The sequence below is a fragment of the Echinops telfairi genome, unplaced genomic scaffold (assembly GCF_000313985.2).
Source record: "Echinops telfairi isolate 266 unplaced genomic scaffold, ASM31398v2 ScPeMD7_4225;HRSCAF=4972, whole genome shotgun sequence".
Classification (NCBI taxonomy): domain Eukaryota; kingdom Metazoa; phylum Chordata; class Mammalia; order Afrosoricida; family Tenrecidae; genus Echinops; species Echinops telfairi.
The window spans coordinates 2,732,225-2,744,640 of record NW_022108124.1 but is presented as its reverse complement, the minus strand read 5'-3'; positions in this window follow the sequence as shown (position 1 = coordinate 2,744,640).

Sequence of the window (12,416 nt, the reverse complement as noted above, 5' to 3'; positions counted from 1 at the left end):
GGCCCTTTAGGCATGTGAAAGCTGGAAGGAAGAACAAAGAATTGATACATTCGAATTATCGTGTTGGTGAAGAATATTGAAAGTACCATGGACTGACAAAAGCACAAATCTGTTTCGGAAGAAGTACAGCCAGAATGCGCCTTAGGATCCAGGATGAAGAGACTTCATCTCAGGTACTTTGGACCGGTTAGAGGAGAGACCAATTCTTGGAGCAAGACATCATGCTTGGTAAATGAATGGTAAGCTCCTCTCCCTGCCAAAAAAAGGAGAGGAAGAAGAAGAGGAAGACCTTCCATGGGATTGATTGACACAGTGACTTTCACAATGAGCTTAAACATTGTAAGAACTGTGAGGCTGGCTCAGGACTGGGCAGTTTTTCCTTCCATTGCACAAAGGGTTGTAGGCGACTTAATAGCATTTAGCATGGATTTGTGGCTTTTGAGCTGTCTCGTCACCATTGCCATAAGTAAGATTATTTCTTTGAGTTCTGTTGGCACTCTTTTTGAAACTCAGTTTACACATGGTTTTATTCTGGCCCTCAATTCCATTCCATAATCTACATGTCTATCATATGCCTGTGCTATTCTATTTTGATAGACATTACTTTATTGTAAGTTTTGAAATTTGAAAGCATGAGTTCATTTGTCTTTGTTTTCGTTTTTCAAGATTATATTGGATATTCTGGGTCCCATGCAAATCTGTATAAATTTTAGAAAGAATTTATCAATTTCTATAAGGAATTTAGATGGGATTCTGATAGGCATTACAATGAATATGTAAGTCTATTTGATGAGTACTAAATAAATGAAAAACAGCTCTTGCCCATGGATTTGAGCATCTAATATTGTTAAGATGCTAAATCGTTAATTCTTTCAATAATGCTTTATAGTTTTCAGAGTATATGTACATTTTGAACATTTTTGTTAAAATTATCTTAAGTAGTTTTTAATGTTATTGTAAATGAAGTTGTCTTCTTAATTTTAATGGTGCATTGGAAAAATATAAATGCAATTTTTGTATATTGATCTTGTATTCTACAAATTAATTGAATGTATTAGTCATAATAGTTTTTTTGTTATGTTTGTTTTTAGGAGACCTGATGGTGATGTCAAATAAACATTGGATTGCTAACCACAAGGTTGGTGGTTCAAACCCACCAGCAGTACTGAGGGAGGAAGATGAGGCTCTCAGCTCCTGTTAAGATTATAGTCTGGGAAATATTATCCAGGGTCCCCATGAGTTGGAATCAACTTAAAGACAATGGGAATTGATAGCTTTTAGAGGATTCATTAGCATATTTTATTTAAAATTTTTATTTATTTCATATTTTATGTATAAAGTAATATTATTCAGTCATGGAATTAAAATAATTTAACAACTGGCTCCCTGCCCTAATAACTATTTTAAATGTATATAGATAGATAGATAGATAGATAGACCAAGAGGTAGTTTACTATTTCATACAGTTAATACTTAAATAAGAACTAAAAAAAAGTGGTGCACAAAAGTAGATTGTTTCAAGAGAGAGTTTTAAATATTAATGGAGAAACATTAAATAATGCCTAATTGAAAACAACAAAACTATTATTTCAGCTATTTCCATATTGCTTCTTAATTGGCATCTGCACTTGCAGCGTTCTTCCCTTTTATCTGAGCATCATCGGCTGTGCGACTTACTCTTAACCATCTATTCACTGTAGGAGTAGGGTCCCATTCTTTTAGAGGTAGACAGATAGTCATTGTGTTGTTATATTAGAAACCGCTAGGCCACTTCTCTTCCCTGAACATAGTATATTCATCTTTGAAAAACCCCTTTCCGCTTCTGTTGAATGTACAGCAATTATTCCAACAATATTTTTACCTCTCTGACCACTTTCAGGAAATACCTCATTCATTCTTGTGGGAATTTGGGGGCAAAACACAAAGCCTAAACTAATGACAGCGTGTCACTCTCTGGTTGGCACTTTTACTCTTTACCTCATATGTCTGTTTACGAAAGTAACAAATGCAAGGAAATAGTAATGGAGTATTTCATCAAAAGTATAACAAGCTTCATGGGATGAATAAATAAATATCACAAACACAGTTGTATCAAACTTTTTATACCTCTGGATGGAATGAGCGTTTCCTACTCTTAGAAGATACTGTTGTACAGATGAACATTACAAAAGGAGTAAGGAATATAAAATTGTGGTTTCCACATTGGGCGGCTGCTCAGCCATCCACCTACGAGACCCAATTGAAGAGAAATAATGTTGCATTCATCTTCCAAAAAGACATTTCAAGATCTGTCCAGAAGTACAATGCTGCTTGTGATAGGATAATGTCTATCTGCATACAAGGAGATCCAGTCAATACAAGTCTTATTCAGATTTATGCACCAATCACTAATGCTAGTGATGCAGAAGTTGAAGAATTCTACCAATATCTTCAGTCTAAAATTGATTAAACATGCAATCACAATGCATTGATAATTACTGGCTCTTGGAATGCAAAAGTTGGAAACAAAAAGTTGGATGATTTTACCAATAAAAAACCCAAAATGCTTAGGACTTGTTCTGCAAAAGGAAATTGAATTGTATAAATATCGTAGTTTTCTTTTAGACAGTACTTCTGAATGCATGTAAACTCGCTGCCATTGAGTCAATGCTGGGTCAGCAAACCAACTTCCTGGAATGAAATTCCTAAAAAGCTTTACTCCATTCAAGTCATTAAAGTCAACTATTCTTTGAAGAGGCAGCTTTTCCCTGGGACAGTGGTTCTCAACCTGTGGGTTGTGACTCCTTTGGCGGGTCAAACAACCCTTTCACAGGGGTTGCCTAAGACCATTGGAAAACACATAAATATTTCCAATATATAATTAGATAGCATTTTGCGATTAATCATTATGCTTTAATTATATTCAATTTGTGACAATGGAAATACCTCCTGCATATCAGATATTTACATTATGATTCATAACAGTAGCAAAATTACGGCGAAGAAGTAGCAACGAAAATAATTTTATGGTTGGGGGTCACCACCACATGAGGAACTGTGTTAAAGGGTTGCGGCCTTAGGAAGGTTGAGAACCACTGCTCTAGTCGTATTTTGAGTGCTTACAATCTGAGGGTTTCGTCTTTCAGTACTATACTCAGGAATCCATAAACTTTACACTGGACATTTTTTTTTTAGAAGTAGATTGCCAGGTCCTCTTTCTCAGTCTGCTTTCGTGTTGAAGCTCTGCTGAAACCTGTCCACGGTAAGGGACCCTGCTCATATTTGAACTACCCATGGTGTAGCTTCCAGCATCACAGTAAGACAGGCTGACAGACGAATGGTGGCTACTTGCTAAAATCTTTCTAGCAAACTGAATCGACTTTTCTTTTGTGTTTCTAATTGCATCATGCCTGCTACTTGGAACTTGTCATTAATTTGAAAAATTCCATTTAAATAAAAATTCAGCACTGCCACACAGACTGAGTGTAGGAGCAAGAGGGAATGACTATTATAGTGTGATGTTTTAAATCACTTCAATGCCTCTCTATTACATAGATCTTGAATGTACCTTGAAGACTCTCATTGCTGTGAAGAGGCTTTCAGCTGCTTATTAGTGTTTCTTCATATCTGCATACTCATACCACTTTCTCATACCTTCATTCATTTAGAACACGTTTTTAATTTCCTTGGTCACTTGACTTGTCTCGCTTTCTTAAAAGGAATCCTGCCAAGGTTGATCAATTCCTATTTGACTTTTCTTCTTCAGTGCATTTAAGCATTGCCAAGATCCTCTTGCTTCCTTACATGCTTTTGATTTTAATGGCTGATGTGCTGCCAATTGACTCAAGGACCAAGCAATTACAATAATGTCAGCCCCGAGATCTGCTTGTATAAATCCAGAACAGTGCGCTGCTTTTCTTTGTACTTAGAGAATGTAGCCAGAACAGTGTCCAGGAATCAATTTTAGAACAATGAGCTTTTGAGTTAGAGCATTACTGTCATTAAGAGGTATTTTCACAATCCTGGGGATTTTTCAGTGGATGCAGTGATTAGATCTGGGGTTTTAGCCCACTCATACAATGACTTATGGTGACCCTAGGCAAGTCTCTTTAATGCCTCTGAACTTCTTGGCTTGCAAAGTAAGAGGTTGGACTGGATGTTTTTCCCCCCCAGATTCTTAGGTTTTCTGTTTAGTAAAATGATTTCTCAGAATAATTCTCAAGTTACCCCCACTTTGATGAATGAAAGTGGAACTACAGTGCTATTAAAAATCAGGTGTATGCAGTAAGTCTTCTAAGAAACTAATTTGAATCCCTAATTATTGATTCATGTTAAACTATGTCATTGTTTTAAAAACTTGAATAATATAAAGCCTGTTTCTAAAGGATACAATACTTTAGATTCCTGATGTTGACTTAAGTACTTAACTGTAAATAATTTAAATGTTTAAAACAAAAAATTAGGCATGCACTATGTTTATAGATCTTACCAAACTGAATCGAATGGGTAAATTAAACATAAATAAAGTAAAAAAATTTACTTTATTTAGTTGAATATTGTTGTTTAAATAAAATAAAAACAACTGCTGTAAGTTTTATATCCTTAGAAACCATATCACTATGAGTCAAAATAGACATTGGCAGTGGGTTTGATTTTCTGGTCTGGTTACAAGTTGAATTGGATCATGGATTTTAAGAGAAAAGTTACGTGGAATTTGGCATCCATAAATTAAGAGTACCCTATCATGACTCAGCTGTTTAACCAATTTCCATTGTGTATGTGTGTGTGTACAGCAAACTTGACTGTTATTTGGCCTCAACTAAGTACAAGCATATAATTTTATTTACCAATCTGCCCTTTCCTTTTCTCTTTAGTTTTTAACCATTGAAAGGGTTCAACTTAGTTCCAGTGTGATGATTGTGACACAATCATGGGAAATGAAATGCAAATACAGCCCTTTCATGAATGTTCCATATCAATCAAATTTATTTTAATTCATAAGAAGTCAAAGTTGGAATGGATCTATATGCTTTTGGCAAGTTTTATGTCTATGCCTTGAGAGGACTACAAGAAAAATATACGATGGGTTGCCACAGTAGCTGCGATGATGGGCTCAGGCATTGGAACATGGTGAGGACCGTGCAGGACCTGACGGCGCTTGGTTCTGTTGTGCATAGGGTTGCTCTGGGTCAGCACTGGCATCATGGCACCTAACAGCAGCAACATAGGAAGAAGAAGAAGTGTGTGTAATTGAATCACTTCATTGCTAGATCTGAATCTAAATATTTTGTTCTAAAGCAGAGATCAGCGTACTGACATACTAATGGTGTCATTGTTGTTGTTGTTGTTGTTGTTGTTGTTAGGGGCCCTTGAGTTGGTTCCAACACATCGCAACCCTGGATGCAATAGAACAAGGCATTTTCAGCCCTGTGACATCTCACAATTGTTCTCACGTTTGAGCCCAATGACGCAACTACTGTGTCTGTCCATCTGGTTGAAGAACGTCTTCTTTTTTTGCTACCCTGCTACTTTCCTTAGCAAGCATGATGTCCTTCTTCAGGGATTGGTCTCTCCTGACATGTCCAAAGTCTGTGATACAAATTTCCCCATCCTTGTCTCTGATCAGCATTCTGGCTGTATTTATCCAACACAGATTCGTTTGCTCTTTTGGCAGTTAATGATACTTTCAATATTCTTTGCCGGCATCGTAATTCAGAGTCGTCCATTCATTCTTCTTTAGACGTCCTTATCCAATGTCCACCTTTCACGCCTATGAGACAATTGAAAATATTATGGCTTGGGCCAGATGTCCCTTAATTCCCAAAGAAATATCCCTGCATATCAACACTTTAAAGAGGTCTTGGCACCATATTTACCCAATGCAAGGCATCATTTGATCTCTTGACTACTGCTTCCATGAGTCAAGCAAGACAAAATCCTTAGCAACTTCAATCTTTCTCTATTACTTACTGGTCCAGTTGTGAGGATTTTTGTTTTCTTTAAATTAAGTTGTAATCCATACTGATGGCCGAAATCCTTATTATACTAAAATCAAAATATAAACATAATAAATATGTATTGAATGTATACTATGGTCAGGTATGGTTTATGTGTTTTACATAGATTAAGAGACATGATTAATTCTGCACACAATTTGAATAATTAATATTAATTTACATTAATAACTTAAGTCAACAAGCTAGTATTTACTTGTTCAATCTGTGTGGTGAGTAAATAATCTGAGAATCTGGAGTATACGAAGAAGAGTACAATATTAGGATTGCAGGAAAGGTTATTAACAACTGACAATATGCAGATGATAGAACCTTGCTTGTGGTCTTGGAGGAGAACTTGGAGCCCTTGCTGTTGGAAATCAAGAACTACAGCCTTCAGTATGGATTGCAACTCAATGTAAAGAGAACAAGAATCCTCAAAAACATGATTACAGGTTCAAACTTGTCAATGGTTTAGTTTTGCTTGTGTCCACCATCAAAGCTCATATAAGCAGCAGTCAAGAAATCAAAGGATGTGTTGCATTGGATAAATCTAATGCACAAGACCTCTTTAAAGTGTCAAAGAGCAAGGATGTCACCTTGACGACCAGTGTGCCTAAGAAACGGTGTTCTCTCATGTGCTTGTGCCAGTACTTATCCAACATTGAATTGGGAAGATGGAAGAAGAACCGGTGCATTTTCATTACGGTGTTGATGCATTTGAACTATGGTGTTGGCAAAAGATATGGAAAGTACCACGGATTTCCAAAAGAACAAATGAATCTTTCTTGGAAGAAATACAGCCAGAAAACTTCTTACATGTGAGGATGGCAAAACTTCCTCTTATGTACTTTGGACACATTACCAATAGAGACCAATCCCTGATAAATGTTGTGTTTGGTAAAGTAGAAAAAAAAATCACCACCAAATTCAAGCACTGCCATCAAATTGGTGGCATCTCATAGCCACTCTACAGGACAGGGTAGAACTGTCCCTTTGTTTTGATGAGACTGTGACCGTTTATGGGAATAGAAAGCCCGGTCTTTCTCTGATGGAGAGGCTACTAGTTTCTAACTGCTGACCTTGACCGTAGTCCAGTGCTTATCCACTACACCAAGTAGAGGGTCTGTGAAAAAGAGGACAATCCTCGACAAGCTCGGCCGCCTCAGGAGCTACAGCATTCACTCTCAAAACAGTTGTGAGGCTGCATTTGGTTGGTGGTAGAGTTTCATTCTTCTGTAGATAATAGGGTCACTGTGAGTCAGAATAGACTTGCTGGCACCCAGCAACAACAGACAGTATTATATGTTTATCTAAGTCTCAGAATTCCATAAGTTAAATTATTATCATGGTTGTACAAATAAAGAAAGTGCGGTACAGAAACAATGAGCAAATTACCCAGGTCACATAGCAGGTAAGGGGCAGAGCTAGGGTTAACAATGAAAATACTGGTTTAAGTATTTGAAATAATTTCTGCTCAGCCAGGATATATTGTATCACAGCAGTGGTTCCCAAAGTGGATGATGCCTCCTGGGGTGGGGGGGTGTGCTGGAACAATTCAGGGGGGCTGCGACAACAGATACTTATATACTTTATTCTGGATTATGGACAACACAACATTTTTTAATTGCCAAGCAGGCACTGAATCATTTTATTATTATTTTTTTTTCTGAAAAGAGGGAGGTAGACCAAATAAGTTTGAGAATCTATGCGTTGCTGGCCTATATCACCTTATGCAGAGAAATGAGACAAAAATAAATTTATTATTGGGATATTATTTATTCTAACTCTCCTCTTGAATAAATAGAGGCTATGGATGCTTCCTGGGGTTGGATCCTGGCCTTAAATTGTACTACAGAGGCTTGAACACAGAGTCAAGGGAACTTTGAAAGGCAAAGTCTAGAATGTAGTGGTCGTTGTAGCCGTTTCCTCAACCTCCTGTGTCTTGTCTTAGAGAAAGAAGGGCTCCTGCACTAATGAACATGATACCACTCAGGCTAAGTTCTGGCTGAGAGGTGAACCATGTGGGTTATGAGACAATGAGGCTGGTAAAGAGGTTTTCTGGGGGGCTTCTAAGAAAGAGTATCTCTTGATCCTTCTCATCTTGGCAATTTTATTAATATAAGAAACCTGGAATTGCTGCCACCATATTGCCTTTATGAAGTAAGCTGCTTTTTGAGTAAATTGATATTATGCAAGAAAAGACAAGAACGTATGAGAAACTTTGTTCTTAAAGAAATTTTTTAGTCACTGAGTCAAGTCAACTCAGAATTCTATACTACCACCAGAGCCAATAAATCCTATGCTTTATTAAAAAAAAGAATTTGAACAGCATTTTGTGTCATTTGTAACCTAACGCATGCCATATAATACAAGAAATAAGGGAGCAACTCAGGTATAAAAGATGGGCGAGATTGTACAGCAGTCTGAAAAGAATTGAATTTAAGAGGTCAGGATTAGAAATGTGATGGAAGGCAGAAGCAGAATATGAAGACAGTGCCAGGCAAGTTAGGGACGAGAGGCATGATAGAGGAACTTTGGGAGCATTTCTCTGAGGTGCGGGGCTGGTCTTGTAGGTCAGAGGGCGAAACCGAGGACTCCAGTCTGAGCCAGAGCTCGGGGTGCTCCGCGCTGCGCAGGGATATGGCTCTGAGGTTTGAAGTCAAGACAAAACACATCCCATAAATCATTCCTTTTGACTTTGAAAACCAGATTTCTCTCCAGAGGAATCACGAAGATCACAAACGTGAGGCTGATTTGTCATTGAAAACATATTGAGATTTTTCCTACATATTACGTCTGTTACAAGTGACTGAAAAAAATCAAGGAAAATCTATGAAACAGCTATTTTTTAGATACTGGATGAGATAGTACATATCTGTGATTTCTGGCAGTACAGGTGATTAAGCACTGGGCTGCTGTCCAAAAGGTTGGTGATTGAACTCACCTAGAAGCACCTTGGAAGAAAGGCCTGGCGATCTGCTTCCAAAAGGTCACAACCATGAACACCCTGTGGATGCAGTTCTATTCTGAAATACACGGGGTTACAATGAGTCAGAATCGACCGGACAGCAACTGGTATGTGCGTGCATGCGTACAGTGTGCGTGCGTGTGCGCGCGCACATATGTGTGTGTGTGTGTGTGTTGCTTTTAGGTACCCTTGATTCACATCTGTCTCATGGCGACCTTATGTGAAACAATGAATCACTGCCCAATCCTGTGTGTTCTGTCTCTGTCTCTCTCTCTGTATTCTGAACATTTCATATGTGAGGGAGTTTCAAAAATTCATGGAAAATATTGCTCATTTTCACAATTCCATGTTTCTGAACGTTTTGCAGTCCCCTCACATATTGAGTTACACAAATATATGCTCCTTTAAAACTAATTTTAATTGGGAGTTAATACATATTTAATATCATTCCATAGTTCAAACACGTCAAGCAGAACTACCATAATTAGTCTCCAAACATTATTTTCCTTCCTGGACTCCTTGATACCATCTCCATTTTGCTTACCCCACCGCCACCACCACTGTATCCCCTGCTCCCCAAGCCCTTCGTTTACTTGGTGTCCCTCTAGGTTCATCAATCCTGGATTTCATATATGAAACCGTCACATGTGGAGGTGTACAAATATGTGGTACTTTATAATGGATATGTTTTCCTTACCACAATGTTTTTAAGGTTCATACAACTTGTAGCAGGTATCAGTACTTCATTAATCTTTTTAAACTATTATTATTATTATTTATTTCAATTTTATTGTTGAGAATATAACATTTTTTAACCTTTACAATAATATAGGTTTTCCTGTTCATTATGGTAATATAGAAAAAAGACATTTAAAAATTTTAAGCATTTAAAAAGAAACACTCACATGTTGTGCAATTGTCATCACATTCTACTTCCAAATGTGTTTCATGACTGAATATGAAAGCCATATTGACCTCCTCCAACTTCAGGAGGGAGAAGAGGAATAATACTCCTCACCAGGCAGAGGCTTGTACAAGGCAGAGGTCAGACATGACTTTACCTTCCATCGCTCTCCATATTCTGATAACATATTGATTGATTGGAGAAGCGTCAAGAGAAATGGAAATAATACACAGATTAACTGTACCAAAAAAGAACTAGTTGATATTTCGGCAGTTTAAGTGGAAGCATATGAGCAAGAACTAATGGTGTGGCACTGAAAGCATTAGCCAAAACCAAGGCTCCAGAAATTGATGGATTACCAATTGAAATGTTTCAACAAGCTGATGACGCCCTGGAAGAACTCATTCATCTGTGCCTGGAAATTTGGAAGACAGCTACTTGGCTGACTGGAAGAGATTAATCTTTGTACCTATTCCAAAGGTAGGTGACCTAAAAGAATGCTTAAATAATAGAACAATATCATTAGTATCACATGCAAGCCAAATTTTTGCTTAAGATCACCCAACAATGGTCGCAGCACTACACTGACAAGGAACTGCCAGAAGTTCAGGGCAGATTCTGAAATGAATGTCGAACAAAGGATATCATTGCTGAGTTAGATAGATCTTGGCTGAAAGCAGAGAATACCCAAAAGATGGTTACTTGCATTTTATTAACTATGCAAAAGCATTTGACCGTATAAATCATAACAAACTTTGGATAGTCTTGAGAAGAATGGAAATTTGAGAACACTGGATTCTACTCATGGAGAATCTTTTCATGGATCAAAAATAAGTTGTGTAAACAAAACAAAGGAATACTGCATGGTTTCAAATCAGGAAATTTGAGGGTTAGGGTTGCGTCCTCTCACCATACTTGTTCAATCTGTAGCTGAGCAGATTATCACAGAAGTTGGCTTATACGAAGAAGAATGAGACATTAGGATTGGAGGAAGGCTTATTAACAACCTGCGATATACAGATAACACACCTTGCTTGTGGAAAATGAGGAGGACTTGAAGCACCTGCTGACGAAGAGCAAGGATTGTAGCTTCCAGTATGGATTACCACTCAATGCAAGGAAAATAAAAATCCTCACAACTGGACCTATAGGTAACACTATTGATAAATGGAGAAAAGGTTAAAGTGATCAAGGATTTTGTCTTGCTTAGATTCACAATCAAATGCTCATGGAAGCAGCAGTCAAGAGATCAAAAACCGCATTGCATTAGGTAAATCTGCTGCACAAGTCTTTCTTAAAATCTTGGAAATCACAGATGTTACTTTGAGGACTCAGGTGCACCTGATCCAAGTCATGGTATTTTCAATTTCCTCATATGTACGTGAGAGTTGGACACTGAATAAGGAAGACCAAACAAAAACTTGTGCATTAGTACTATTGTGTTGACGAAGAATATTGAAAGTACCATGGAATACCAAAAGAACAAACAAGTCTGTGTTAGAAGTACAGCCAGAATGCTCTTCTCATGTACTTTGGACGTATTATCAGGAATACCAGTCCCTGGGGAAGGACATCATGCTTGGTGCAGTAGAAAGGCAGTGAAAAACGAGAGGGCCCTTGATGACCTGGATTGACACTGGGGCTGCAACACTGGGCTCAAACACAGGGACAATTATGAGGACGATGCAGGACCAGGGAGGGTTGTTATGAATTGGAACCAACTTGATAGCACTTAACAATAACTGATATTACATATGAATAGGATCACACACTCGTTTCCCTTTTGTGTTTGACTAATTTCCACCATTATTTTTAATTATTGAATAATATTCCATTGTATAGACATACCACAGGGTTTTGAAAATCATCATTTGATGGAATGGATTGTTTGCTTTTTAAAATAGGGCTAAAGGAACTCAGGTGGCATAATTGGTTTCGGGTTGGATTGCGGACTACAAGGTCAGAAGTTTGAAACCACCAACCACGTCTGGAGAGAGAGATGAGGCTTTCTTCTCCAAGACAGAGCTACAGTCTTAGAAACTCACATGGGCAGTGTTACCCTGTCCTATAGAGTTGCTATGAATCAGAACTGAATTGATGGCAGTGTGTGAGCTTTTGCTTTTTGATCTTGGTATTACGAAACACATTATTATGAATAGTTTTGAACACATTTTTTGCATGTACATGTGTTTGCTTCTCTTCTGAATATATTTATGAGTGGAATTCTGAGTGATGTGGTACCTCTTGTTGAACCTTTTGAGGAAATGTCAAACTGTTTACTTGAGTGGCTGCCTTGACTGATTAAATGGTAGAATAAAGTTTGCCAAATCCTAGTTCACTAAAAAAACAATGGGTACTGAGATAGTTAACGTTTATTGTGCCAACCTGGCCAATGAACACATGTGGGATTAATTGAAGGGCGGAGAGAGAAATGGCTTGGCGTGCCTCGCCTCTCTTGTCTCTTGCACTTTGGTCATCGGACCAGTGTGTGGCTGCTTTGCTTGTTCTGTGCCTCAATTTGCAAGCTACACTACCTGTGGGACACCTAACCCATGGAATGTGTCACTGT